The sequence below is a fragment of the Spermophilus citellus genome (genome assembly GCF_964194105.1).
Source record: "Spermophilus citellus genome assembly, chromosome: 4".
Classification (NCBI taxonomy): domain Eukaryota; kingdom Metazoa; phylum Chordata; class Mammalia; order Rodentia; family Sciuridae; genus Spermophilus; species Spermophilus citellus.
Window position 1 is genome coordinate 183,050,211 of NC_138185.1, and position 25,933 is coordinate 183,076,143.

The window sequence follows — 25,933 nt, forward strand, 5'->3', positions numbered from 1 at the left end:
GCAGGGCAATCGACACCCTCAGCTGAGAAACCCAGCCCAAATGCTAGGCAAATGCTGCACACAAACTCAGGGAAGATCAAAGAGAATCCCCACCCCAAGCCCCTAACAATCCACAGAATCATGAACAACATTAAGTCATTGTTATTTGAAGCTACTTATTTTGGGGCCATTTTTTTATTTTTTAGCAACAGATAACTAAAACAAACCTGCACAATAAAATTGAAGAATGTAATGAGGGGGTTCTAAGGGTTGTTATTAATATAAAAAAGAAGAGTTAGCAGAAATTGGGAATAGTGAGAAAAATTTTTTTTTCAAAAGATGTCAGACTTAAGTTGTAACTTCAAGATGTTTAACTATTAAGTAAGCATGCAATAAATCTGTCTAACTGTACATTTCTTTCAACTTCCACTATTAAATTTTCAAATGTACAAAAGAATTAAATAATAAATATATGCCCAGGTATCTTCTACCCAGATTTGATAACTTTTAATAATTGACAATATAAAAGTTGTTCAATCTACAAATATAACCTCTCTCTCTCTCTCTCTTTCTCTCTCTCTCTACCTCTCTATCTCTCTCTCACACACACACAAATTTTGGGGGGAGACATTTCAAAGTAAATTGTGGAGGTCATGAGTGTTTTTTAAGTAGTGGAAAAAAGTATAACATAAAATTTATATCTTAACCATTTGTAAATGTATAGTTCACTACAGTTAAATACATTCACACCACTGTGCAACCAATCTGCCAAATTCTTTCCATTTCACAATACTGAAACTGTATACCATTCAATAACAACCACTCATCCCTCTTTTCCCTGAGCCCCTGGCAACCACCATTCTACTTGCTATATGACTACTCTGGGTACCTCATGCAAATAGAATCATATAGTACTTGCTTTTTGCAACTGGTTTAATTCATTTTTCATAATGTCTTCATGGCTCATCTATGTTTTACCACATGCCAGAATTTCCTTTTTTTTTTTTTTTTTTTGATAATGGGGATTGAACCCAGTGGTTCTCCAACACTTTTTACTTTGAGGCAGAATATCATTAATTTGCCAAGGCTAGTCTTGAACTTGTAATCCTCCTACCTCAGCCTCTCAAGTTGCTGGGATTACAGGTATGCGCCTCCATGCCTGGTAGAATGCCCTTCCTTTTTAAGGATTAATAATATTCCCTTGTATTTATAGGCCACATTTTGTTTATTCACTCATCTATCATTCATTTGTCAATGGAACTTGAGTTGTTTTCATTCACGTGGCTATTGTGAATAACACTGCTATGAACATGGGTATATGAGTATCTCTTCAGAGCCTGCTTTAATTCTTTGAAGTATATATACAAAAGTAGAAATGCTGGATTATAGAAAAAGACGTCATGACATTTTACCTCTGCACTTCAACAGCATGAACTTTGTACTCATAGTAACTGTTAGCTGATGCCTTGGATTTGCAGTCTAACTGGCTGTGTGACTTTAATCAAGATCCTCAAAATTACTAGCCTTGGTTTCCTCATCTATAAAATGAGATAGTAAAAATGCCTATCTCATAGAGTTGTTAGGAATCCTAAGAGAAAACTATATGTAAAAGCACTCAGCACAGTGCCTAACAGAGGGTGCCTGTGTTCAGCATATGCAGGCTGCTGTGGTGAAATATTTCTGCCATGAGCAGGCTAGAGCTGTTTAATCATTAATAGCACGAAAGAGTTATTTGCTATGCTCTTCACTTGTCATTTCAGATTTTTTAAAAGGGAAAGCTAGGCTCTCCATTATTATTTCTTTTTCAACCTGTTTTGCTTCCTTAAATCCTTCAGCAAGGTTAGCATTTTCTTTTTTACCTCCTTAGTCCTATATAGAGCATGCAAACCAGCCAAATTTAAAGGGGCATGCTCCATAAAATGACAACATTTCAGAGATGATCGAATAAAACTTCCTTTTCTACTTGTTTTTCAGTCTTTGTTTGAACAACCACATCACAACTCAGTCCCTTCCAGTTTTGAGGTCTTAGTATGGCTGCTCATCCTTGGAATGAGTCAATACTTGCCCTTTGGGTTCCCTCCTGGGGGTAGTGAAGAGGGGATTCCTGTTTTAGATTGGAGAGCAAGCAATTAACCTCTAACATCCCTCCCAGCTCTAAGAGGACACCACATGCTTTCTTTATGCTAACGCATGCACAAGAGAGCCTGCAACTTTTGTCTAGAGATAGTTCAAGATTAGATGTGTCTCTCTTCATGACACTCAACAATCCAGATGAAAAATAATGTAACAAGGATTGTCTGATGGGAAATTGATTAAATTTATTAGTCAATACCAAGGCTAGTATAGTTGTTCAAATTAATATAGATTCCCATGCCCCAGGCCAAAGGAAATTATTTGGGACTCAGAAGTAATATCAGGTAGTGTCCTCTGAACTCATGGTAAATCTGCATGGCCAGAGCCTCCATACGTGTGCAGGAATGCTATGCAACTGCCTCAGCACTCATGTGATCTTCTTACACAGGCGTCACTAGAAAAAAAATCCATTTATTGTTGCTCAATACATTTTTCACTTTCAAGATGATGTATATTTCAAAAGAACTTGATACATAAGTCCATGCACGATAAAAAAAATCTACTGACTTCATTCATATCAAACCTGTTATATAAACTTTGAATTGCTGAGCTAAGATTTGCAGCACAATTCTGAAATTAAGGCAATGGATATCTATTAACAGAAATGCTCAGCGAGCTCCATTTTCTCTGAGATGATTCTGAGAAACATTACTTCCACTTTCAAAAAAGTGGAAAAAATTAAGGTTTAATGTCTTAAAAGACCGTCTCTCATATGAATAGGTTCTTTAAAATGGCAAAAGGAAGTCACCACTTAACTTTTCCAAGACACTGTAGCTCCACAAACCTTGAAGTTATACATGAATGAACCAGGCGACATCATCAAATGATCTTTAACTAGTCTTGGCACTAAAACTGCTCTCTGTCATACTGGTGAGCTTGAGACCAACACATACATATCTTTGAAAATTCTCAGCACGATTCAAAATGCAACCCCCTCTAGTCTCCCCTCTCATTTGTTAATGGATCTTTACTCCTCACCCTAACCCACCCTACCTCCATGGCTTTTTCCACTGGTAGAACTTTTTCCTAGTATCTATCCCAATGTCAATGAACTCCTTTCATCTTCAACCTCCTCCAAGAACATACATTGAACATTTTAACCTAATTTAAGTCCATCTCTCTCCATGTCTACCCATGGGATGCTGCTTCTCTTTCTCTTCCTAAATGGAAGCTACTTATCTTATACACACACACACACACACACACACACACACATATCTACCTAGGAGGTGAGAGCAGCTTAGCTCTCCACAACTGCCAGACCACAACTCTTCTAATCTCATGCAAAAATTCCTCTCTTGATGCCTCCTGCACAGTGATATTATTTTCTTACCTGATTGCCATTAATATTTCCATCCCTTCATTAAGACCCCTTTCTCAACTTGGATACACAGAAAATGCAATCAAGAATCTACCCATTTACTGAAAAGTCTACAACTACTATATATCATCTACTGAATAAAAATGCAACTAGTAAAAAGAGATCTTTATTCACACACATATTCATATTTTTTCCTTAAAACTACTTAATATTTTCCCATAAATTCCAAAAGTGCCTTTGCTTGTTGGCTCCCCAAGAAAACCAACCAGGCACCCTTTAAGGTTTTCCTTTTCCTTACCTATCCTGTAATAATTTTAATTATTCCTCCAAGAAGTATCCCAGCAATAACCCACTGTCCACTCCAATCTTTACTTTTCTCGACATCCCTTTAGTATTTACACACATAATTTTTAATCATATTGTCTTGTCATGTCACAAAATGAAATTGTTATTCAACTCTTCCATAGAATACTGCTTTCTACAAGTGAACTGTAAACCCCATGAAAACATGAATTGTGGTTTCTATTTTTTATTAGACTTTAACAAATATTTGCCAACCAATAGAAACAACATGATTAAAATTAGTGCATGAAGATATTGCTTTTTATTATCTTTTGTTAAGAGATACTTTCTTTCACCAAAATATTTGGAGTGAGTCTGAGCAAACCAGGCTAAATTGTGCTGAAGTTAGACAATAAAAGTCACAATGTTTCCTTGTTATTCAAATTGTGTTAGCCCTGGATGTTCAGGTGTTCCTGGAATTCATTCAATATGTTTTTAATATCCTGGAGAGATTTATTGTTCATTTTATAGATGGATAGTATTCTATATTTAGATGATATTCTATCATTCAATTAGAGAGTGCTATTTTTTACATCTATGAAGAGGACAATAGGAAGGAATAATTTTAAATAATAATAGCAACCATCATGTATTGATCTTAACTATGACAGATCAAGTATTCCATATATATCTCTAATTCTTGTCTCAATCTTATAAATAGATCCTATTATTGTTATTTCACAGAGGAGCTGATTAAAGTCATAGGTTTAGGTAGACTGCTCAAGGTCACACACTTAGTTTGTGTATCTCCTACAAAAATAATATTTTAATTGTTGGATGTGATTTTAAAATCTTGCTATTTCCATTATACCAAAATGAGATTAATTATTAACACATTTTAGAAATAAGTTACTTTATAGGAAGGTTTATATCAAAATGGGTATAGTTTGTATCTGATTGCTACTCAATTTACATTTCATGTTTGGGCATGTTCTTTGAATTTTTCTAAATTTTAACTATTATCATTTATCTATAGCCAAATACTTATTTACAAAGTGGTCTACTAGGTTCAGTAAAATAATGCCATATATAATATTCTGAAACCCAAGAGAAATTTTTTAAAAAAGCAAAAACAGTCAAATAACATACATCAACAACAAGAAAAATGCTGTACCTCAGGCTATATATATTGGAAACATTGCCTCTGCAGACTTTGAATAGAGTTCAACAAATTATGGGTAGTGTTTGAAAGGTAAGAGAGAAACAATGCTAAAAAAAAATAGCAATGTAACCTAAAGGGATACTTAGGTAAAAATATATCACAACTAAAGATATTCTTATTTTCCAAACCCAAAGGTAGGCATGATTCCCTGGTATAAGGCCTATGGCAACCTGTCATTACTTAAGGGATAATCCCCGAAGTGTTTGACACGGTACAGTGACTCCAGTTTAAAGTTATAATAATTACAAAGATAATTTAAATACATGCAGTTGCCCCCCTGGCTTTCAGTATTTATGACCATCATAGTTACTGATAGTATGTATGTATGTGTAGTATATATGCATATGTATATATATATGTGTGTGTATACACACACACACACACACACGTACACACAAACCCCATACATATGTGTGTGTGTGTATGTATATGTATATACCATTTTTTGTTTATTTCTTTGTTTGGATTTTTAAAATAATGCTATCATCATTTTATATTCACAGGACCTTAAAGGTAAGAGTTATACAGCAAGGATTTTTGTACCTCAGTAACTAGCACTGTGATGATGAGGGGTGGGTTAGACATTTCATTTATAAATTCCACCTCTGGGAATTGTACTTCAGTGAGGTGCCCTGGTAGTTGGTATCTAAATACTTTTCTGACTGGTTTCCCTCTCACAGGATCGCTTTAGATGGCACTGTGATTCAATAAACCACAGGGATACAGCATTAACTCTCAGTGTGTTAGAACTTGAATATCCATTCATATTACAATCAGGGAATTCAAATGATAGATTGTTTCTGGATCAGAGTTTCTCCAGTCAAGAATATTTCTATCTGATGAGAATGACTATTTTGACTTTGAGATATAAAACCCATAGAGATACTAATTCAAATACATTTAATCTGATCTCCATGCATTCCGACACTTCACTGCTATATCCTAGCTATTCTTTATAGGGAAAAACTTATTGTACTGCCAAAACACCCCCTGCCACCTCGAATGACAAGAGCATTCATGCATTTTCATGAGCTTATTTCAGGACAGGGAAAGCAAGTTCCACCATTTCCAATAAATACTTTAAGATACTAGAATATTCTAAATGGATACTTTAATTAAAGGAACAGCTAACAATCCTATGTATACAATAACCAATGACAGGAAATTATAAGCTCAAAAGCCCATAAGTTAATAAAATTATGAATGGTTTCCCCTATGCCCCCCAAATTGTGTATGCGTGTATATATATATATATATATATATATATATATATGACTGTGTGTGAGTATGTGTGTGTATATATGTTTTTATTTCATTTGATTTTGCTTCAATCATCCTCACAACATCTGAGAAAAATACTAACTATGCCACATACATTCCAGTACAGTTTCACTTCAAAAGCTGGAAGAATCAATAACCACAAGCATAAAGAAAATATACTTGTCAACCTATTCCATAATGTGTAGTATCTATCAAAAATAATACTGAAGACATGATCAGGTAATTTGAAAGTACAAAGAATATTTCTGTGGTCAAGATCTTCAAGCAGTTAAAAAAGCCAACTCAATGCTGCAATGTTTTAATCCGAACAGTAATTGGATCATAGCAATTTAGAGAAAATAAAATATATTACTGCTGTTGTTACAAGAGCCCACAGGTGTGATTATCTAGCTGAATATTTCACATACACATACAACAAAATCGTGATTTTTATCAACCAAGCTGTAAGGAAGTGTGAAGAAAACTGCAAGTCTCATTACAAATGCAACCTGGAGAAGAACATCTAGAAATCCATCTACAGAAGTCTAAAGATGACTAAGAAAAGGATCAACATTAACATAAAAACAGAAATAGGAAATAAAAATAACATTAATAGCAAGACTAATGATTAAAAAATTACAATAATTTTTTTTAACACTGTTCTGATCTAAATAGACCTTTGGAGGCCAACAACCATGATAAAATGTGACCACAATCCGGACAACTGCATTTCAGTATATCAAACACATCAGAGTTGCACTAAGGCAGCCTCCCCTTCTGAACCATTCGAAAAGGCAGCCTTGGAATGTAACCTTCCTTGTGACATAGTCCAACCATTTCATTTACCGTTCCCTATACTGTATCACTCCCATTGATACTCCTTGCCTTGTGTACCATCCTTTTACTCTTTCCCTGAAGAGTTCCCACTCATTCTCAAAAATCCATCTCGAATGTTACCTTAGGTGTAAAGTCTTCCTTGATTCTTTCAGTCCAACTTATATTGTTAACACATACCCATGGGTAATAACAGTTATTTGTTTGTCTCCACCATTAGATTGAATTTTTTGGAAAGCCAAGACTAATTTTGAATTTTTTTAAAAAATTTCAAATCTGATATGAATTGGATAGATGGAATGCATGGAAGCATTCAGAAAAAAAGGCTGTTGTATCTCAACCCTCATTCTGATATTTTGACTTCAGTGTTATAACAGTATTTGCTGTTGAATTATCTACCAGCTATATGAACTGAATGCCGATGATAGTACTAAAAAATCAATCACATCAAGATATCAATAATTTTGGTCAGAAATTGTAGCTTGTATAAGCTGTGTTGTACTTAATGTGAGCCTACTTACTGGTATTTTACATGGAGAAAATAATACTTACAACCACTAATATGCCAGGCCAACCTTATACACAAAACGTATTGTTTTAAGAATAAAGCTTTTAATTAAACAAAAACCATAATCAAGCAACATACAAACCAAGGTATGGGTGTTTATTACACTGCTCTCACGTTATTCAATATGTACATTGTCTGTATTTAGATTTCTTTTTTTTTCTGTTTCCATTATCATTTTAAACTACTGAAAGTATCTTGCCAAAGGAAAGCTAAGATAGGACAATAATAAAAATCTAGAGAACACTCCTAACTTCAGCAAGAGAACTCAATAAAAACATAATACTTCTTATAGTTTAATAAATGAATTTCTTTCTTCAAGGAAGGAAAGCAAGTGTGTCCCACAGATCCCAAGTCAGTTTCATATTCTCATTCTGTAGAACTATGTATTAGATGGTACAAACCTGAGACACCTACCCCTTATCACTGGGTTCAAAATCTAATTGCTTTAAAGTCTAGAATCAAATGAAGAACTGAAAGTGCAAAGTGATCCCAACACTACACCAGCAAATACCCATAAGAGGGTGGTAAAAGAGCACTATTTTTTCTCAGTACCAAGGTTGTTCTCTTTGAGGCATTTCTTTGTGGACCGTACATTTCATTCCACTGAATTTCAGTCAACTGCATGGTAGACAACACCATCCGTCTTATTTCATCTTTTTAACGGGGACTTGATGAGGTGACACTGGACTGATTCTTAAAAACACATTACCTGCTATGTGAGGCATTGTGTGACAGGAAGAACTATCTTAGTGACAGGCACCTGACAGCAGATTTGTTGATTTCATGGTCACTTCATTTAAAGTAACAACAGGGTGAAATATGCCATCTGATAATCTGTTTGAATGTTGACTGTGAAAAGCACTTAGCATTTCTGCCAGCTCCCACTACAGAATCTGTTCTCCAATATGTGAGGGTCTGTCTTCCTCTTTACTCCTTTTTATCAATTTTCTGCCCCCATCTCCTCTTTCTTCAGAGGAAATCCCCCAGTCATTTTCTGGAAAAAAGATTATTTGGAGACATTTGGCACCCAGAATAAGTAGTTCTCCTTTTAAGCCACACTCTTTTAAGGCTACCAGGGGAGAAAGAGAACACCTTTTCACATATTCACAGGCCATGAATTAGAAGAATACAAGACCCTTCTTAAAAAGTCATTTGAACCCTCTAAACTGGTGGAGGGTGAGGTGTACACTTGGAAATTACACCTTTCATTTTCTAGTGTTAATTTAAAAAAAAAAAAATAAGTCCAAGTACCCAAAGGTCACATTCGCATACATTTTTGCCTACATTTCTTTTTTTTTTTATTCTTAAACAGGTGAACATCACTTATCTAAAATGCTTAGCATCAGAAGTGTTTCAGATTGGGAGATTTTGGGGGGAGGTGGGGGTGGGAATACTTGCATAGATTTTTCTAGTTCAGCATCCCTAATCAAAAAAAATCTAAAATCCCAAATGTTCCAAAATCCAAAATAATGTAAGCACTGACATGATACTAAAAGTTTTGGATTTCAGCACACCTTCGATTTGGGATTTTCACATTAGGAACCATTAGGGATGCTCAAACTATAGTAGCAAAAGTGAAAACAAACTGGATCACAGCGACAGCAGGAAAGCAACAGCTCTCCATGCTTCACCCTCCCAGAGTACTCAAGTTGGAAATGTGGGTGCTGAAGGGACTGTCCTCCTTCTGCAGGGCAAGGACTCTGAAAGGGAAAGAAGACAACAATTTTCTCAGACTCCATAGCTAGCTGAGCTTTGGTCTTTTGATGTGCTGGGAGAAGGCAGACCCACAGAAAATAATTATCACCATGTTAGTCACAGTAATAATTTGTTCTTATAAAGCACTTCCCAGTTAATTTAAAACATTAAGCAATAAACACGGAATCTTCTAAAGGAAACCAGTGGTTATACTTGCTTTCTGAGTTGCTCCTTTAAAGCGTGCACTAGGAAAAAAAATCATATGCCAGGCACAAGCAGCTTATGTGAAGAGAGGGTTAAACTCAGACTGCTGTACAAAATACTCAACCTTCTTAGATATCTAGAAATTAACCATGCCAACTGTCTCATATCCTAATTGCTTGGAGTCCCACACCCACCAAAGACTCAGCAGAGCCGCCCAGCCCACACATCCAAGAGCCTTTTGGATATCAACATGCTTGAAGCTTTTTAAAACAGCATTAAATATGAACCCAAAACAGCCCAGTTAAAATTTACACTTCCTCTGAAAGATTTTTGACATATTCAATGCTTGTGAAAGCTGAGGGCTGACGGCCTAGTCAAGTACAGTTGAGTGAGCAGACTGCCAGGCTCCCCACACTCCACCTCCAGGGCAGGTGAACCGTGACACGGAGGGACAAACCTCTCTTGCCTTCTGTATTCCTTTCCCAGAAAATATTAAAAAAGGAAAGGGGAAAAAAAAACTTCCTTCAAACTATTGTTTGATGATTTCTTTGTTTAAATAAACATCTCAATAGAAGTAGGTTGCTAGCAACGTCTACTCCACGGCTTCATCTGAATCTCTTCTAAGCAGTTAATTTCTCACCAAATTTCTCCCAGTGTTGACAGCTGGCCCATATAAGTTGGACTTTTTTTTCCTCCTTTCCAGTGTGTTTTTCTTTTCTAATTGATCCTGCTATACCCAAGAAGCCACTTCAAAATTCTTAGCACTGTTTACCAAGGATATAAAGAAAAATGCCAGATACATGGATAAGAACTTTTTCTTAGACTGTTACAACTTAAGCACTATTAATACACTCTCCTGTAACTGCATTTATTTCTTTATTCAACTTTTAAAAAAATGTGTTTATCCAAAACTTCCTGTCATGTTGTGGTAAAAAAAATGTGGTTTTGATGATATGCAAACAGATGAAAGATCAGTGAGGAAAAGTATTTAAGGAGCATGTCTCTAAATCAAAATTGACAATTTTTCAAGTTGCACTAATATGATGCTGCATATCCCTGAAGGCACAAGGGTGTGGGTGTGTGTATGGGTGTATGCATATACATGTGAGTGCTATTTAAAACAATTCTATATTGGTCCCTATAGAAAAGGCCATCCTCTTCAGCACATTTCCAAACTTCATCAAGCTCTTCATAACTGCATACCTGTGAAGCTTCCTGATATTTGGCATTTGGTGTAAACCATTGTGTGAACCCAAGCTTCATCACTTCCATTTTCTGCCATCTGGAGGATAATGAAAATGAAATAAAGACCAAAAAGTGTTTGGCTTTGTTGTTGGGGGGCGGGGCACACCCAAGGTATTAAGTTATTCAAACACCAGTAATGTATGGCATTGCACATTCTCACTGTCACAGCCTTTGTTGAAAAGGATTTCCCTGACCTTTCCTGTAACCAGCAAACAAATAAGCCCTCTCTCTCAGCGGGAGAGAGGCACTGGTCCATTAGATCATTAAGCAGTTCTATTCAGATACCCCCCATTCTCCTGTCCTTGGCCCTGAAGAGGGAACTGGCAGCGGTCCAATCAGTCAGAGAGAAGGCAGGCAAATGTGATTGTGTACAGGATAGCTTGAAATGTCGCAGCAGGACCAAAGTCGCAGAGCAGACAGCACTGAGGGGAGGATGTGGCACTACACGGGGGTAGTGTTCCAACAACGGAAGGCTGGTGTTTCAGTCTGCCAAACAACGTAATGACTCACCCAGGCAGGAAAATATTACCACCATGGGGATATTTGGAGCGTCTCAGTCTGAGAGTAATTAGGGACTAAACTACAACAGCATGCTTCAGTGATGAAATGAGAAAATAAGCAATACCTCTGTCAAGTTCTGATTGGCGAGTATTAAATGAATATGGGCTTCTATCATCTCTGACCACAAAGTAGGAACTTGTAGCAGATTGTCAGAGTGGAGAACTATTTCCACATTTTCATGAAATAAGACAGCACACAAGTGTGTGTGTACACACAAATACACACATTAAAAAAAAACTGGTGAGATGAAAAAATGTTACAGTTGGCAGAAAGAGTTTTAGAGAGAATCATTACCACAATTATATAATTCATTTCTATAGCAGGCATTTGCTCATCCTGAAGCTTTTCCACCCCTAATTACAATGTCTGCAAAGAAGGAAAAAAATGAGTCCAGGATGGCAAATGCTAACAATATCATTTTATTCATAAGAATGATATACAACTTCCGAAATAAAAAGCACATGTGTTTAATGGATTTAGGTAGCAAAATTATTTTACTTATTAGTATCAGTTTGCACAAATGTAAATTCTCTGGCAAAGAGGACAAATGTTAATTTTTATTTCTTTGTATTTTCAAATTGTGAACAATTTGTATTCATTAGACAATGCAAAAACCTCTTTTCTCTTATAATTGTAAAGTGACATTATAATTAAATTGGATAACCTCAGCAGCAACTGCAAGTTAAGGAATCACTTATAAACTGGCTGGACAAAGCCCAGGCACATTAAACCACCAAACGGAGTTACACATCAATAAGCCTTCATTGCAATGGCCAGGTCAGAACCAAAGTCACACAAAGAGAAAAAGATTAGTCAGCCTGCAAGGCCTTAGGAAGTTGGCAGTAAGAATGTCTCTTCAGAGGAGTCCTCCCTCCCATCTTCCAGAAGGAGATAAAAGTGTCTGAAACCTGAAAGACACTTGTTTGACTCCCCCCTATAGAGGTGCTATGTCCCCTCCCAACCACCCCCCCCAAAATTCATTCTTACAGTATCAGTGTCACTGAAACGGAATGAGGGGAAAACACAAATTATCTCTCTTCTCAATATGAACAACCTCTATTAGGCCAGGTTAATAAACTCTAATAGATGTAAGGGCTAATACAATATTCAGCTATTGACATAAACATAAATATAAATTTCAAAGAAAATAACCTACTTTAGTAAAACTACCTGTGCAATAAAAATTAATGAACTCCAAATGATTCTGCACATCTCCACCAAATTGCATTTTCAGGCTCACATCTTCAGGACATGCTGGGTGGTTTGATGCATTCCCACAATTCATCTTCCTGCTAAGCCAATTTTAATTTAAATGCAATTAAAGGCTCAAAATGAACATTATGTATTAGATAAAGCCCTGAATCTGCAGACTATCATAAATATGATTTTCAGAAAAATTAATTACAAGCCATTAGGGTACAAGTCATCTTACTGCAAATGTTGAGTTAAATTGCAGAATTAGTTTGTTCGTTCCATTAAATGTTAAATACTGATTTTGAGCTTTGTGCTAATTTAATATCACTAGGTCAGTTTATAAGGAAAATGTTATTTATAGCTAGAACTTCTGAAGTGTCTTAACATTCCTTACTAATTAAATAATATGTTTTTTGAAGAGATAAAAATAATCTGAAGTGAGTTTGGTTCAAATATTAAGACTATTAGTTTTCACATGTTATTCTTTTATAATTACATCATATTGTAGATTTTATATTCTTTTTATGCACTAGTTTAAATATTCTACTTTTGCCAACATTAAGAAAAAACATAATATAGGGGAAAATACTACAGATTCAGCATCCCTAATCTGTATGTCTAAAATTCAAAATCTGAAACTTTTCAAGTACCAACATGTTGCTCAAAAAGTTTTGGATTTCAGATTTACAGGATAGGGATATTCGACTAGTAAAATCTATGCAAATATTCCAAATTTGAAAAAGGCTGAAATCTGAAATACTTCTGGTTCCAAGTATTTCATTTAAGGTATGCTTAAATAAATATATAATAATAAAATAGTGCTGTTCTAATAGACCAAGGTCATGCAACCACCCTATTCCGACTCTCAGGCCAGTATACCATAAGCAAACCAAGAAATCAAACATTCAGTGTTACTTCTTGCCAGCAGAGAATACCAGGAACAAAACAAGTTGGAGAACTGTCTTTGAAATTGCTATGTTCACTTTAACTTTTAGTAGATGTGTTTTCTAAACCATGTGGTAATTTCAGTATGTCATAATGACATGACTCACTGGTGGAAAGAGTTTGGAGGATCCAATGAGATCCTGTTGCCTTTGGTATACAATTGATGAAGTCATTCAATTAAAAACATGACAGTGATTTTTTTTTAATTGTAGTTGTAGATTGACAGAATGCCTCTATTTTGTTTGCTTTATTTTTATGTGGTGCTAAGGATTGAACCCAGTGCCTCACCACATGCTAGGCAAGTGCTCTGTCACTGAACCACAGTGTCACCCCAACAGTGATTTTTTTATACATTTTTTAGTTATAGATAAATGCAATACCTTTATTTATTTTTATATGGTGCTGAGAATTGAACCCAGTGCCTTACACCTGTGAGTCAAGCACTCCACCACTGAGCCACAACCTCAACCCCAACAGTGATATTTTTAAAAGGCTATGAAACCTGGGTTCAGTTTCAATCAACCTCTTTATTTTCAATGATTAATATTAAAAAAAACCTCCCTCTTATAATTCTATGTATCATTGAAGGTCTCCTACTATTTCCATGTGCTTTCCCTTCTCTCTCCGTTTCTCTCCCCCCATTCGTCTTTGTTTACTGTAGTCTTTTCCTCATGTTCTTCCTTCCTGTTCTGGTCTTAGTTGTTCTCTTTATATCAAAGCAGACATTTGGCATTTGTTTTTTAGGGCTTGGCTAGCTTCGCTTAGCATAATCTGCTCTAATGCCATCCATTTCCCTGCAAATTCTATGATTTTGTCATTTCTTAGTGCTGCATAATACTCCATTGTGTATAGATGCCACATTTTTTTTATCCATTCATCTATTGAGGGGCATGTAGATTGGTTCCACAGTCTAGCTATTGTGAATTGTGCCGCTATAATCATTGATGCAGCCGTATCCCTATAGAGCGCTTTTTTAAGGTCCTCAGGGAATAGTCTGAGAAGTGCGATACCTGGGTCAAATGGTGGATCCATTCCCAGCTTTCCCAGGAATCTCCATACTGCTTTCCAAATTGGCCTCACCATTTTGCAGCCCCACCAGCAGTGTACAAGTGTACCCTTTTCCCCACATCCCCACCAACACTTATTGTTGTTTGACTTCATAGTGGCTGCCAATCTTACTGGAGTGAGATGGTATCTTAGGGTGATTTTGATTTGCATTTCTCTGATTGCTAGAGATGGATTATAAGAGGTTATGAGGGGCAACGGGGAGGGAAAAAAAGGGAGAGAATTGAACAACAGCAGGGGAGATAGAGAGGGAAGATGGGAGGGGAGGGGAGGAGAGGGGGGATAGTACGGGATAGGAAAGGTAGCAGAATACAGCAGTCACTAATATGGCATTATGTAAAAATGTGAATATGTAACAGATGTGATTCTGCAATCTGTATTTGGGGTGAAAATGGGAGTTCAAAACACAATTTGAGTCAAATGTATGAAAGATGATATATCATGAGCTATGTAATGCTTTAAATAATCAATAAAAAAATACAATTTAAAAAAAAAACACCTCCCACATACTATTTAGTCATGGTAGAATAAGAATATTTCTGACTTACAAAAATAAAATCATCAAGTTCCTAAATTCAAAGTAAAAATAAAATAGATATCATGTGGAAAATGACTTCCACCTCATGATTTTAGTCTTTGCAAGACAACTTTCTATCTTGACTGGTCACTTGCTTTTACATTGATTTCCACAGTGGAATTTCATTAAAAACAGAATTGCCTTATATGATTTATGCAGATTCAGCAGATAAATTATTCTAATTGGCTCTCAGACTATGTAAATATAGCTAATTTAGGAGGCAAAGAGACTATTTAAATAATAATATAGGGAAAATTATTACAGTATTTGTTTGGAATACAATAATGACTCAAGAAAAAATGGCAATCCCTTCCCTCTACTTCACCCATTGTGGGCCAAGTCCTAATCCCACACTTTTAAAAACATTCACCCTTTATCAGCATTCTAGTTAAGTCCTTCCCTTTCTCCAGGGCAATGTGATTATTTGCGTATGTTTGCCTCTTGTCTGCTCCTGCCTCAAGACACACCTACGGCACTACTGGACACAAACAGATAACTATGTCTATAATTGGGATTGAGTATTTGGTAGCTGCCTAGGATGTCTGAAGTGCTGATGATGAGACCATGAGGAGTCCATATTAACTTAGCACCTGCATATATGTAAAATTTATGTAATAATTTCACCAGTCCTGGAATGTTTGTTAAAATAGATATTTTCAAATATGGGGAGTTGCTATTTATAAAAAATAAAATACATCCTTACAATAAAAGGATTCCCTCACAGCTTGCTATGAATGCTATGCAAGCCTAGCTAATATCTTTATACTATTTGGTATAAGTATTTTAAGCTAAAATATTAATAGTTCCAATAATTTCCCAGAACATATGTTCAGGAATAAATAACAGGGTCAATGTCACACATGTAATCCTTAGGAAACATATTTTCTTCTTTGTTCTTAATCCAAATTCCTTATGATTGGGAGGTGATATGGGAAAAAAATGTGTGGACTCATAAAACTCCCGGTTCCTAGAGATCATTCAATCAATCACCTCCGTCCTGTTTCTTCTGCATGTCTGCTATGTCCCACAAACAGCAATTTAAAGAAACTTAAGGGTTGTGTTTGAGGACTAACTTTCTTTGAGTCATTTAAGGTTATTCTGTAAAACAGGATTCAAACCAGATAATTTAATTTCACTTTTGAAATAATTTAGAGTTCAAAAAAAATAACTAAAACCCATGGTTATGGAAGAATCCATTCACTCCATAGAGCATGGACTATTATAAATAGTTCAAGTTCTACATTAAATCATATAAATGGTTTCCAAGAATGAACTTTGTAGAACAGCTAATGGTTTTTCTCAAGACCTTAAAATGAGTTATTAGTAAAAATTGGAATTAAAACTTGGTAGTTCACTCACATATTTCTATACTATAAATTGATACATCCCAATAATAATAATAATAAAAGTACAAGGCACCACATTATTAGAAATTGAGACCTTTTCTTTTCTTCATTTCCTCATCATGGCTGCCATTCTCTGATAAGCACTCCTATGATACACAATGGGATGCTTCACTTCCTTTCTCAAAAGTGTCTGCCTCCTAATGTTATGAATAGTTACTCTGAGGCAACAAACTAACTTTGAAGTTTTGTTTGATTTTCCATTATGGAAACCAAATTCCATAATAACAGACCATAAATACACTTTTTCTAATATTATAAAAATGAGCAACTTCTACTATTCCCCAAAAGTCTTGAAAAATCTATAAAAGAACCTAGAAATGAAAGAATGACTGTAGAACATTTTGATTCTTTAAACATGTACAGTAATACTTTTTATGAATATAATATTTGCAGACTGAACTTTGATCTTTTACAGTGTGAATAAGAATTAGAAATTTACATAGTAAATACGTTATAATAATTGATATTAGTATTCTCAAATGTTATATCAATTTTTTAAAAGTAGGTTAAATTTTAAATAAGTCTTAATTTTCCTCTATAAATTATAAATATGTAATTGGCTATCCTTATACATAACTATTCTGATAATTACCATTGTACATTCTCTGTTGGGGTACAACAATGTCATTACCATTAAAAAGTCACAAGCAACTCCTAAAATGAAGATATGAAATTTCACTACACTACTTCAAGGATTAACAAGAGAGAGAATACCTGAAGATAAAATTCTGAAATAAATCCTGTATTGTTCAGCATAAGTCCAGTGGCCAAAAGTCACAGCTTTTCCAAATTCAATAGTCATGGGAAACCATTTTTAAAGATAAGAAAGATGTCACTAAACTTGATCAAGGCTTTAGATGCCGACATCCCTTTTAGTTCTGATAGAAAAGAACAATATTTTAAGGTAGTATTAAAGGTGAAGAAACTAACTTCTGTTGGCACTACCCACCAGAAGACATATGTAGTAATGTAGATTATTAGTGGAATGAACTAATCCCTGTGGGTGTTAGATTAGCTTTTGAGGATTTGGATCTCATAAAATTTAGGATTGCTGGGCGCCATAAGGCACGCCTGTAATCCCAGGGGCTCAGGAGGTTGAAGCAGAAGGATCAAGAGTTCAAAGCCACCCTCAGCAAAAGTGAAGTGCTAAGGAACTCAGTGAGACCATGTCTTTAAATAAAACACAAAATCCGGCTGAGGATATGGCTCGGTGATCAGTGCCCTTGAGTTCAATCCTCAGTACTCGCCCCCCGCACCAAAAAAAGTTTAGGACCATATTTTTTTTATGCCTTTTAAGTATGTTTCCAATTATCCTCTTCCAAAACCTAAAAATAATTTTCATTTCAGTTTCTTTTCACACTTTGATTCATAGACTCAAAATAATAGTTGGATTTCACCACTTTTTCCCAAGTTACAATTCATTTCAATTTTCTTCTGGCTACCATTGACCCTTGTTATCTTCTGAATTCTCATTCATCACTTTTTGAGATTCTCTTAGTTCCAAACTGTAGGTCTAGATATGTCACTACTCCTTCATACCTGTCTCTTTCACTACAGTGTTGTGAAATTCCTAGGTTGAAGCTTAAGTGTTCTTCCATGAATATTCTTCCTAATTCTTTAATAATGCCGTTTTTAGCAGTGGAAAAAAATTGTTTTCATATCCATATACATATAGGTTGTTTTATCCAACCAAATACTCCCCTCCTAAGTTCTCCTCAAAATTTATATCTGTTAGTTAATTTGTGCTTTAATTTAATCATAATTTGTTAACTTATCTACCTATTCAAAACATTCACTAAGAATCCAGTTGGGTCCTGAGACTATGTTTGTGTGTCAAACAGACAAGGTGCTACTTTTCTGAAGCCAACACTCTGGAAGGGACAAGAGAGTATACAGATTTACAATTAAATTGTGTCAGAAATAGGTCAATGTCCATTTGGAACAATTGTTGGCCCACTTCTTTTATATTATATGAAACTCTATTCACATAGATACAAGAAAGTTAGTAGCTACTAACATACTATGGGGAAACAACAATATATATAAAAATACCAAAAATGAGTATACTATTGATGTATAAGAAAAAACTTCTCTCATGTATTACAATACCATGGTACTTAGAGAGTTAATAGTTTATATTGCTGATTTGTCTCAGCTGTTATATCATTCTTGTGTCTGAATGTCTATGCATATGTAAATGTTTTAATAATGTTATAAGAGCATGTTAACTTTTTCAAAAACTATCATGTAATTACATGAAAACTCAAATTCTATATTTTTTATATTTTACTTTTATTTGTTCTAATTAGGTATACATGATAGCAGAATGCATTTTGATTCATTGTACACAAATGGAGCACAACTTTTCACGATGTAGAGTCACACCACATGTGCATTCATACATGTACCTTGGGTAATGACGTTCATCTCATTCCACCATCTTTCTTACCCCCATCTCCCCTCCCTTCCCTCCCTTTCCCCTCCTTAACCTTCACTTTTCCAAGAGTACCCACTGTGCTTAGCTTTGAGAGGCCTGCCTTAGTGTGCAAGACTGAGTAAGAAGCCTCTTGTGACTTTCCATTATATCCTACAAATTTGTTGGCATGGTGATCAAATTTTTAAAATTTTTAAAACTTTACAGTGGAAAATACCTTAGGCACACACTTCAAGTAGCATGCTGCAGAGGCTGAGCTGTGGTAACTTAAGGATAACTTTTGAACCACAGTAGCTTTGTTAAATTCCACTAGTTAGGTCACTATTATATGGGTTCATGACAACAGTTAAACCAATCTTATGTGGTAGTTCATTACAACACTTTAGATAATATGTGGTAGTTATTGAAAGTAAGGTTTGTTTTACTATCCCAACTATAAAGCATAAGGTGCAATAAAATGCACAGCTTGCAAACCAAAGAATATAATACTTAAAATAAGATTTTTCACTTCTTTCTTATATGTATTTAGAAACAAGACTTTCATAAATAGCTACCCCAATCAAGCAACATTTTTCACTTGCAGAATACAATCCTAGTCATTCTGAAAGATGCTTATGTTTCCAATCAAATATAAACTGCAAACTTTGAACACTATTTAATCACAAACAAAGATATCCAAAGTCCATTTTATTAAGATATTGACAGTGGCTTTACATGGTTACCTGAAACACTGGCAAGTCTTGTCATTCTTCAGATTTAAAAGTTGCCTCTGTGCCATGGTTTTGAATTACCATAGGGATGACCTACATGTACAATTAAATTACATATTTTTCATGCTCTATAACACATATGCTTGGTGTTTATAGAAATCACTTCCTACTCAGCAATCACTGTATTGAACTTAACTGTTACAATAATTCACTAAGTGAGTCAAGTAATGTTCTCAATATTTTTTTCAAATTTTAATTTTATTCCACTGCAGAGAAAAAAAATGCTCTGAAATACAGTATTTTTTTTCATTGTTTTGCCACTCTTTTCTTCCTTTGTAGCATTAAACCCTTCTAACTGAAAGAGAAGATTCAAGTTAGCACAAATTTAAGTGCACAAAAGAAAAAATCCAACTCAGCTCAGACTTAACATCAAAAAAGGATGGACAGGTGGTTGATTAGAAGGCAGGAAGGGAAGAAGGGAGGACGGGAAGAAATAAGAATGCAAGGAAGAAGACAGGGAGCGGTACAGAGAGAAAATGGTCATCTAGGATTACAGGTTAAGTTTTATTCAGTGAGTCAAATAATGTAAGCAGAATCTGCTTTTGTTTTATCTCCCAGCTGTGCCTACAACCTTGTGGGTTTCAACCTCAGGTTCCATGAGGTGGGCAGATGGCTACCAACATTGCCAAAGCCACATGTTGTGAAGTTCAAATCCAGTAGAATGCAGCAGGTTATTCTTCTACTATTCCTAGCAAAGGCCTCACATGTCTATCACTAAATCAATAACTGTGGCATGGCCTAAGTGTACAGAGAATGACCCCGGGAAAACCAAGTCACAAACCCAGTCCCACAATCACAAACAGAAACAACTCCACCCAAATCAGGGGCTGAGAAAGGAGATAAAGATGGTATCTCAGAGGAAAACTAAAATTCTAACATGAAGAGAAGAGTGAATGAAAACTAGGTAGCCAAAGTAGCATGTTTACTATTTTACCCCAGCCAAACTTTGATATATAAAGGTAGAGCCATGGCAGCCTTGGAAAGTCTCTATTTGGGGCCTTAAATTAAGGTAAGAACCCACCTGTCATGCAGCTTCACTTGCACAGCAATCTCATTTTTTAAATTTAAATTGCATATTAATTGAGATGACTTGGCAGTGATACAAATTATTAAAAGAATACAGTCCCCTAAGGCTACCCCTGAAGCAGTCACCATTTACTGGTGGCAAATAGGAAAAGGATCATTTCTGTTCCTGTTTTTCTAGCTATTCAAATTCCAGATATGTTTATTCAAAACTATTGTCATATTATAAATAATATTTATGTTCTTTGTTCATTTACATAGGAAATAACTTCAAAGGTTAAACAATTGACTTTGAAATTGCAATATACATCATCCTCCCAGAATCCTCTAAGATAAAGACTGTACTGTATCTCTGCAATCGACCAGAGAGAAAGAGGGAAAAGTATAGGATAGGATAGACCTTGATAGGAAAAAAAAGGTTAGCAAGATATAGAAATAAGCCTAACCTTTGGAATAAATATATTGATCTGTTCGTGTAAAGCAAAGTGATCAGCAAAGTTACAGCCATTTCTAAAGACAGTGGAAAGTGGATCAGTCTTAGCAGGCAAAGGTACCACTGAAGAGCAGCCTCTGAAGATTTCCCTGAAACTTAATCTTTATCTGGGCATAATCTGAAATAGCTAATTGGGAAAGTACAGAACATCTGGGTGGGTTTGTGAAAACCACAACAGACCTTTCATCGCAGGAAGTGCCTCACAAATATTAATGACCAATTCTCCCTGCATTGAGCAGTGTAAAATGAAATGTCTGGTATGTACACCTTTTGAAAGCCACTCCTAAGGGAGAGCTAGGAGCAGGTGCTCATCTTAAGCAGCCCGAAGTGACACTTGCTGTAATGATAAATAACGCCTCTCTCACAGTGGTGGTGGCAGTGCCAGGCTCCCCAGTGAACTAGGGAGCTCAAAAAAGGTTCTCTGGAAATAGTTGGAAATGTCAGTGCTCCCACCCTCCTAATGGAAAGATAAGTTCTTTCTATATGCAACAGCAGGGTTCCTGACAGCAGGACCAAGGAGAGACCTAAATATTTATGTTAGTATGTTTGTTTTTGTGTATGTATTTATTTTAGATTTGCCTGCACCAGTCATGAATCAAACTATTGATGATCATAGTTAGTATTTGGCTACTGAGCAACATTTTTAGTGAAACACATACTCAGCATCTCCAGGTAAAATATAATGATAAATGAGAATAAAAGGGAGATTCAGGGAAGAAAGAAAAGTCTTCTTTTATTCATTATGGGAGTTGAGCACTGTGATTCCATGGTTTTCTTCCTGTTATATTTTGAATAACAGTACATGTGAATACTTCCAGGTAATTATAATAAAGGACATTTACAGGGAGCCTATGATATATGACATAAATCTGTGCTTTGTGTGAATTAATTTGTTTAATACTCATAACAACCCAGAAGTATGGAAACTGAGGCAAAAACATTTTGGCAGTTTGCTGAGATAACATTCCCAGTAAATGGAAGAACTCAGATTAGAACCAGGCAGCGTAAATTTCAAGTCTGTGTTTGCAGCTCAATATCGGCAATACAGCTTCATTTTACTTATGTAGATGGTTCATGTAAACTCAAACTCTTTTTGAATTTTACATGTGTCATCACTAAGTATGCAAAGAGAGAAAAGGATGAGAAATAGGTTCTTGAGCATCACAGGGAAGAAAGAGTTTGATTTTTCTAAAATACCATCCCAGCCCTGCCTACTGGCCCAAGTGCAGAGTCTGCCTCCTGCCCTGTGAAGGAACAGAGCTTGGTTAGTGAACCTGAGTCACCAGCTTTCATGAAAAAGTACCTTTTAATCCACAGGTGGTACCCAGTTTTCTGTCCAGAAAAACAGAAATAACTTCGCCCAGTCTGATAAGATTCTTAACCACATTGTTCTCATTTATATAATGGTTACTGAATGTTTCTTACTTACATATGAACCCAAAAGATTGAAGCTAAGAAAATCTCTACTCAAAATTCTGTGGCTATCATAGGACACCAAATTTTTATCCAGACTGCAAATCTGAGTGCACATCTCTATAATATAGACAGTCACATGCACATCCAAACATAACGGTGATAGAGAGGTGGTTAGCAGCGGCATCCCAGGTGTCCTCATCTGTTATGAACACATTATTTAAGACATATAGATTTTAATAGATTTAAATCAATACTCTGAATTAACACAGAAAAGAAATGCTGGAAAGGCACACACTTGTAGTTATGGAAGAATCCACATTTATATAAGGAAATTACAACCTTTTAGGTGAAGTTGCCACTACTGAGTAACATGGGTAAATATGAATGTGCATTTACTGTATATGTGTATATATGTATATATAATAGATAATGTCTATGTAAATAGATATCTATGAAAGGAGACACTGAAATAATAGTAAGATCTTCAATGGAGAAAAAATATCTCATATAGGAATTACTTTTAATCTTTTTGTGAATATTCTTTACACAGGAAAATTAAGGTTTAACTCATTCTGCTGGTATAGTAGCATCCAAAAAATCAAGTCTAATTCCTAAGCTCTTCACCACAGCTTGCATTTTTACTGTTTTGTTTCAGGGCAACATTGGGAAGAAACTGAGAGTCTTCATCTTTCAGTAATTTAAAAGGGCATAGATTATGTCTTAGGATGTTAGTATTTGCAAAGCATTACAGCAGACCTGATCAAATGAGCTCATGTCCTTTCATTAGTACAAGGAAACCCTATTGAAGTCCTAGCTTGCTGAAAGATAGGACTTCTAATTCCATTCCATTCTGATTGTCTATTTTTTGTAATGAGCAAAAAAGGTATCTTGAACTTTCAGCCCACAAATGAAACCTTTATTCTTTCTTGGACAAATATTTGAATCAATGTTACTTTTTTATGGCTTATTTCTGTATTAAAACAAAACATGTTGCCTAAGCAGCCTATCTAAAGTTTAGGAAGAGGATAATTAAGCTTCAATTGTTCACAGGTAGTCACACTTTTTAAGAGACAACTTATTTCCTTTGTCTAGGCAACAGAGCTGAAGTTCTTCTGTGAGGCCGAGTTAACAGCAATATGCAGCTCTTCTTAATACTTAACTAGTTTTGGGGGGTCATCTTTAATTTAAAGAATACAATGTGACTCATTTTTGTACCAATCCAAATGCTATCTGGAAGCCTTGGAAATGACAGAGTGGGGTTAGTTAGGAATGACAGCAAACTATGTGCCACACACACTGGCAGACTTTTGGAATAAGCAAAGTGTTTTTATAATGAAATCTCTTATTAATGTCTCCTTTTGAGTGGGTGAAATTAAAGACATAAACTTTATGGTTTATCCTTAAGTCACTACTTTATCACAGTATGACAAATATGAGGATTAGGTGCCTCGTGACCTGGCCCCACCATCCTCCCAGGTGGCTTTGGCAAAAGCATACCTCATCAGTCCCTAGGCATATCCTGGTTTGGGTCATCACAGCTTAGCTTTATCACAGGCTTATTTGGGGAATTTCTTTTCTTTTCTTTTTTTAGTACTCAGTGTAATTTCCCCCAACCCCCAATCCATTGCCAGGAAGGGGACATTGGCCATATTTTAATTATCTCTGCATAATAGCTAGAATAGTGTTGTACATATAATAGATAGCCCATATTTTAAATTTGTTTTCATTTTAAAATATTACTTTTGCAATCATAACCCACTTCAATCTAATGTATGAAGTATGATATGTCAACAGCTATGTAAAGTTGTGAACAACCAATTAAAAAAAATATATATTACTTTTGCATAACTGCATGTTTGGGATTCCAACAACCTAAGAGGCTGACATTCTTTTCTAATCTTAATAATAAACAAAACTTGTCTAGTTTTTTCATGAAATTATCTTTCCTTCTTAAAATCCTAAAAAATTTACTATCTGAGAATCCAAACTGTACTCTAAGCTCCCAAATATCACAGTATGACAAATATGAGGATTAGGTGCCTCGTGACCTGGCCCCATCATCCTTCCAGGTGGCTTTGGCAAAGGCATACCTCATCAGTCCCTCAGCATTCCAGAGACACGCTCACCACCGATGTTCTCAGTGCCCTTAGCCCTAACTGCCCAGTGTGGGCATTGTGATTTGGGTGCAGTACAGATATTCCTTTATTCAACAAATAAAGATGTCTTAATTGAGAAAGACATGTCAATCACAAGGTAATGGAAATACAACACCAAGCCAAAACAGATTCTATCCCTGCTTTCATGGAGTTTACAGTTAAGGAAGAGAGAGATATTGAAATAATTTATCACACTTACGGATGTATAATTACAAGGGCCACAGAGGGAAAGATTTGAGCCATTGAAAGTATATAACAAAGGAATGAGACCTAGACAGGAACATCAAAAAGGCCACCCCAAGGATGAGATAGCAGGTGAGATCCAAAGTAAAACAAGCCAAAGAATGGGACACAAGGTCAGGATGAGACCATGACTTTGTGGTAAAGATTTTAGAGACAGCTTAAGTGCAATACGAAACCACTGAAGCATTTTCCACTAAGCCATCCGCTGCCACCCAGGCAAACAGTTAGGTTTCCCTCTTCAAATGAACCAAATTTGTATTTTTCTCATGGCATCATTGTATACAGCCTTGTTCTAAGGTTATTTGCACATGTATCCTCTTACATATTTTGCCTTATTTAGCACTTGCACAACATGTTGCCTACAACTGTTCAATAAATATGGTCATACTGGATTAATGATTTTTATATTAGTACTCAAAGATTCTTTTACCCTGACGTGTCTAATCACTAACAAACCTCTATTTTTTATATTACCTTAATACTCTAACTTATTAATTCTGAACTCTTTAAATATTGATGAAGTTAAAATCAGTTTTATTTTTATTTCTTGCACTTGGCCATAATGCAAAATATGGCACTTTACTTTTGTAATTTTGCATATCTTTTTCAGTTAGTTGTATTCTTTTATAATCATAAATTATCTTCTTTTCTCAAGATTTATTATCTACTGTTCATAAGAAGTCCTTCCTTTGCATCTACTACTCAGTCAGATTAGCTTTCCATCATTTTATTTAACATTATTCATTAATACTGATTAAGGAAAACTTGGTTGCTATCCTAAGTATTTACTCCTATGTTTTAATATCATTATATTCATTGAGTCACTTGAATCATATTTTTCCTTCAAAAAGTTGTTAGTATGTTTTAGTAACACTGTCATTGTCTATCAATATTTTTGATACTAAAT

General features: G+C 35.4%; 1 protein-coding gene across 13 annotated transcripts in view; it reads right to left on the reverse strand.

Annotated features, from left to right (window-relative positions):
• The window catches only part of NPAS3 (neuronal PAS domain protein 3), an 845,028-nt gene that overhangs the window by 478,427 nt on the left and 340,668 nt on the right, over nucleotides 1-25,933 (reverse strand). The gene's annotated exons all lie outside the window — the stretch shown is intronic.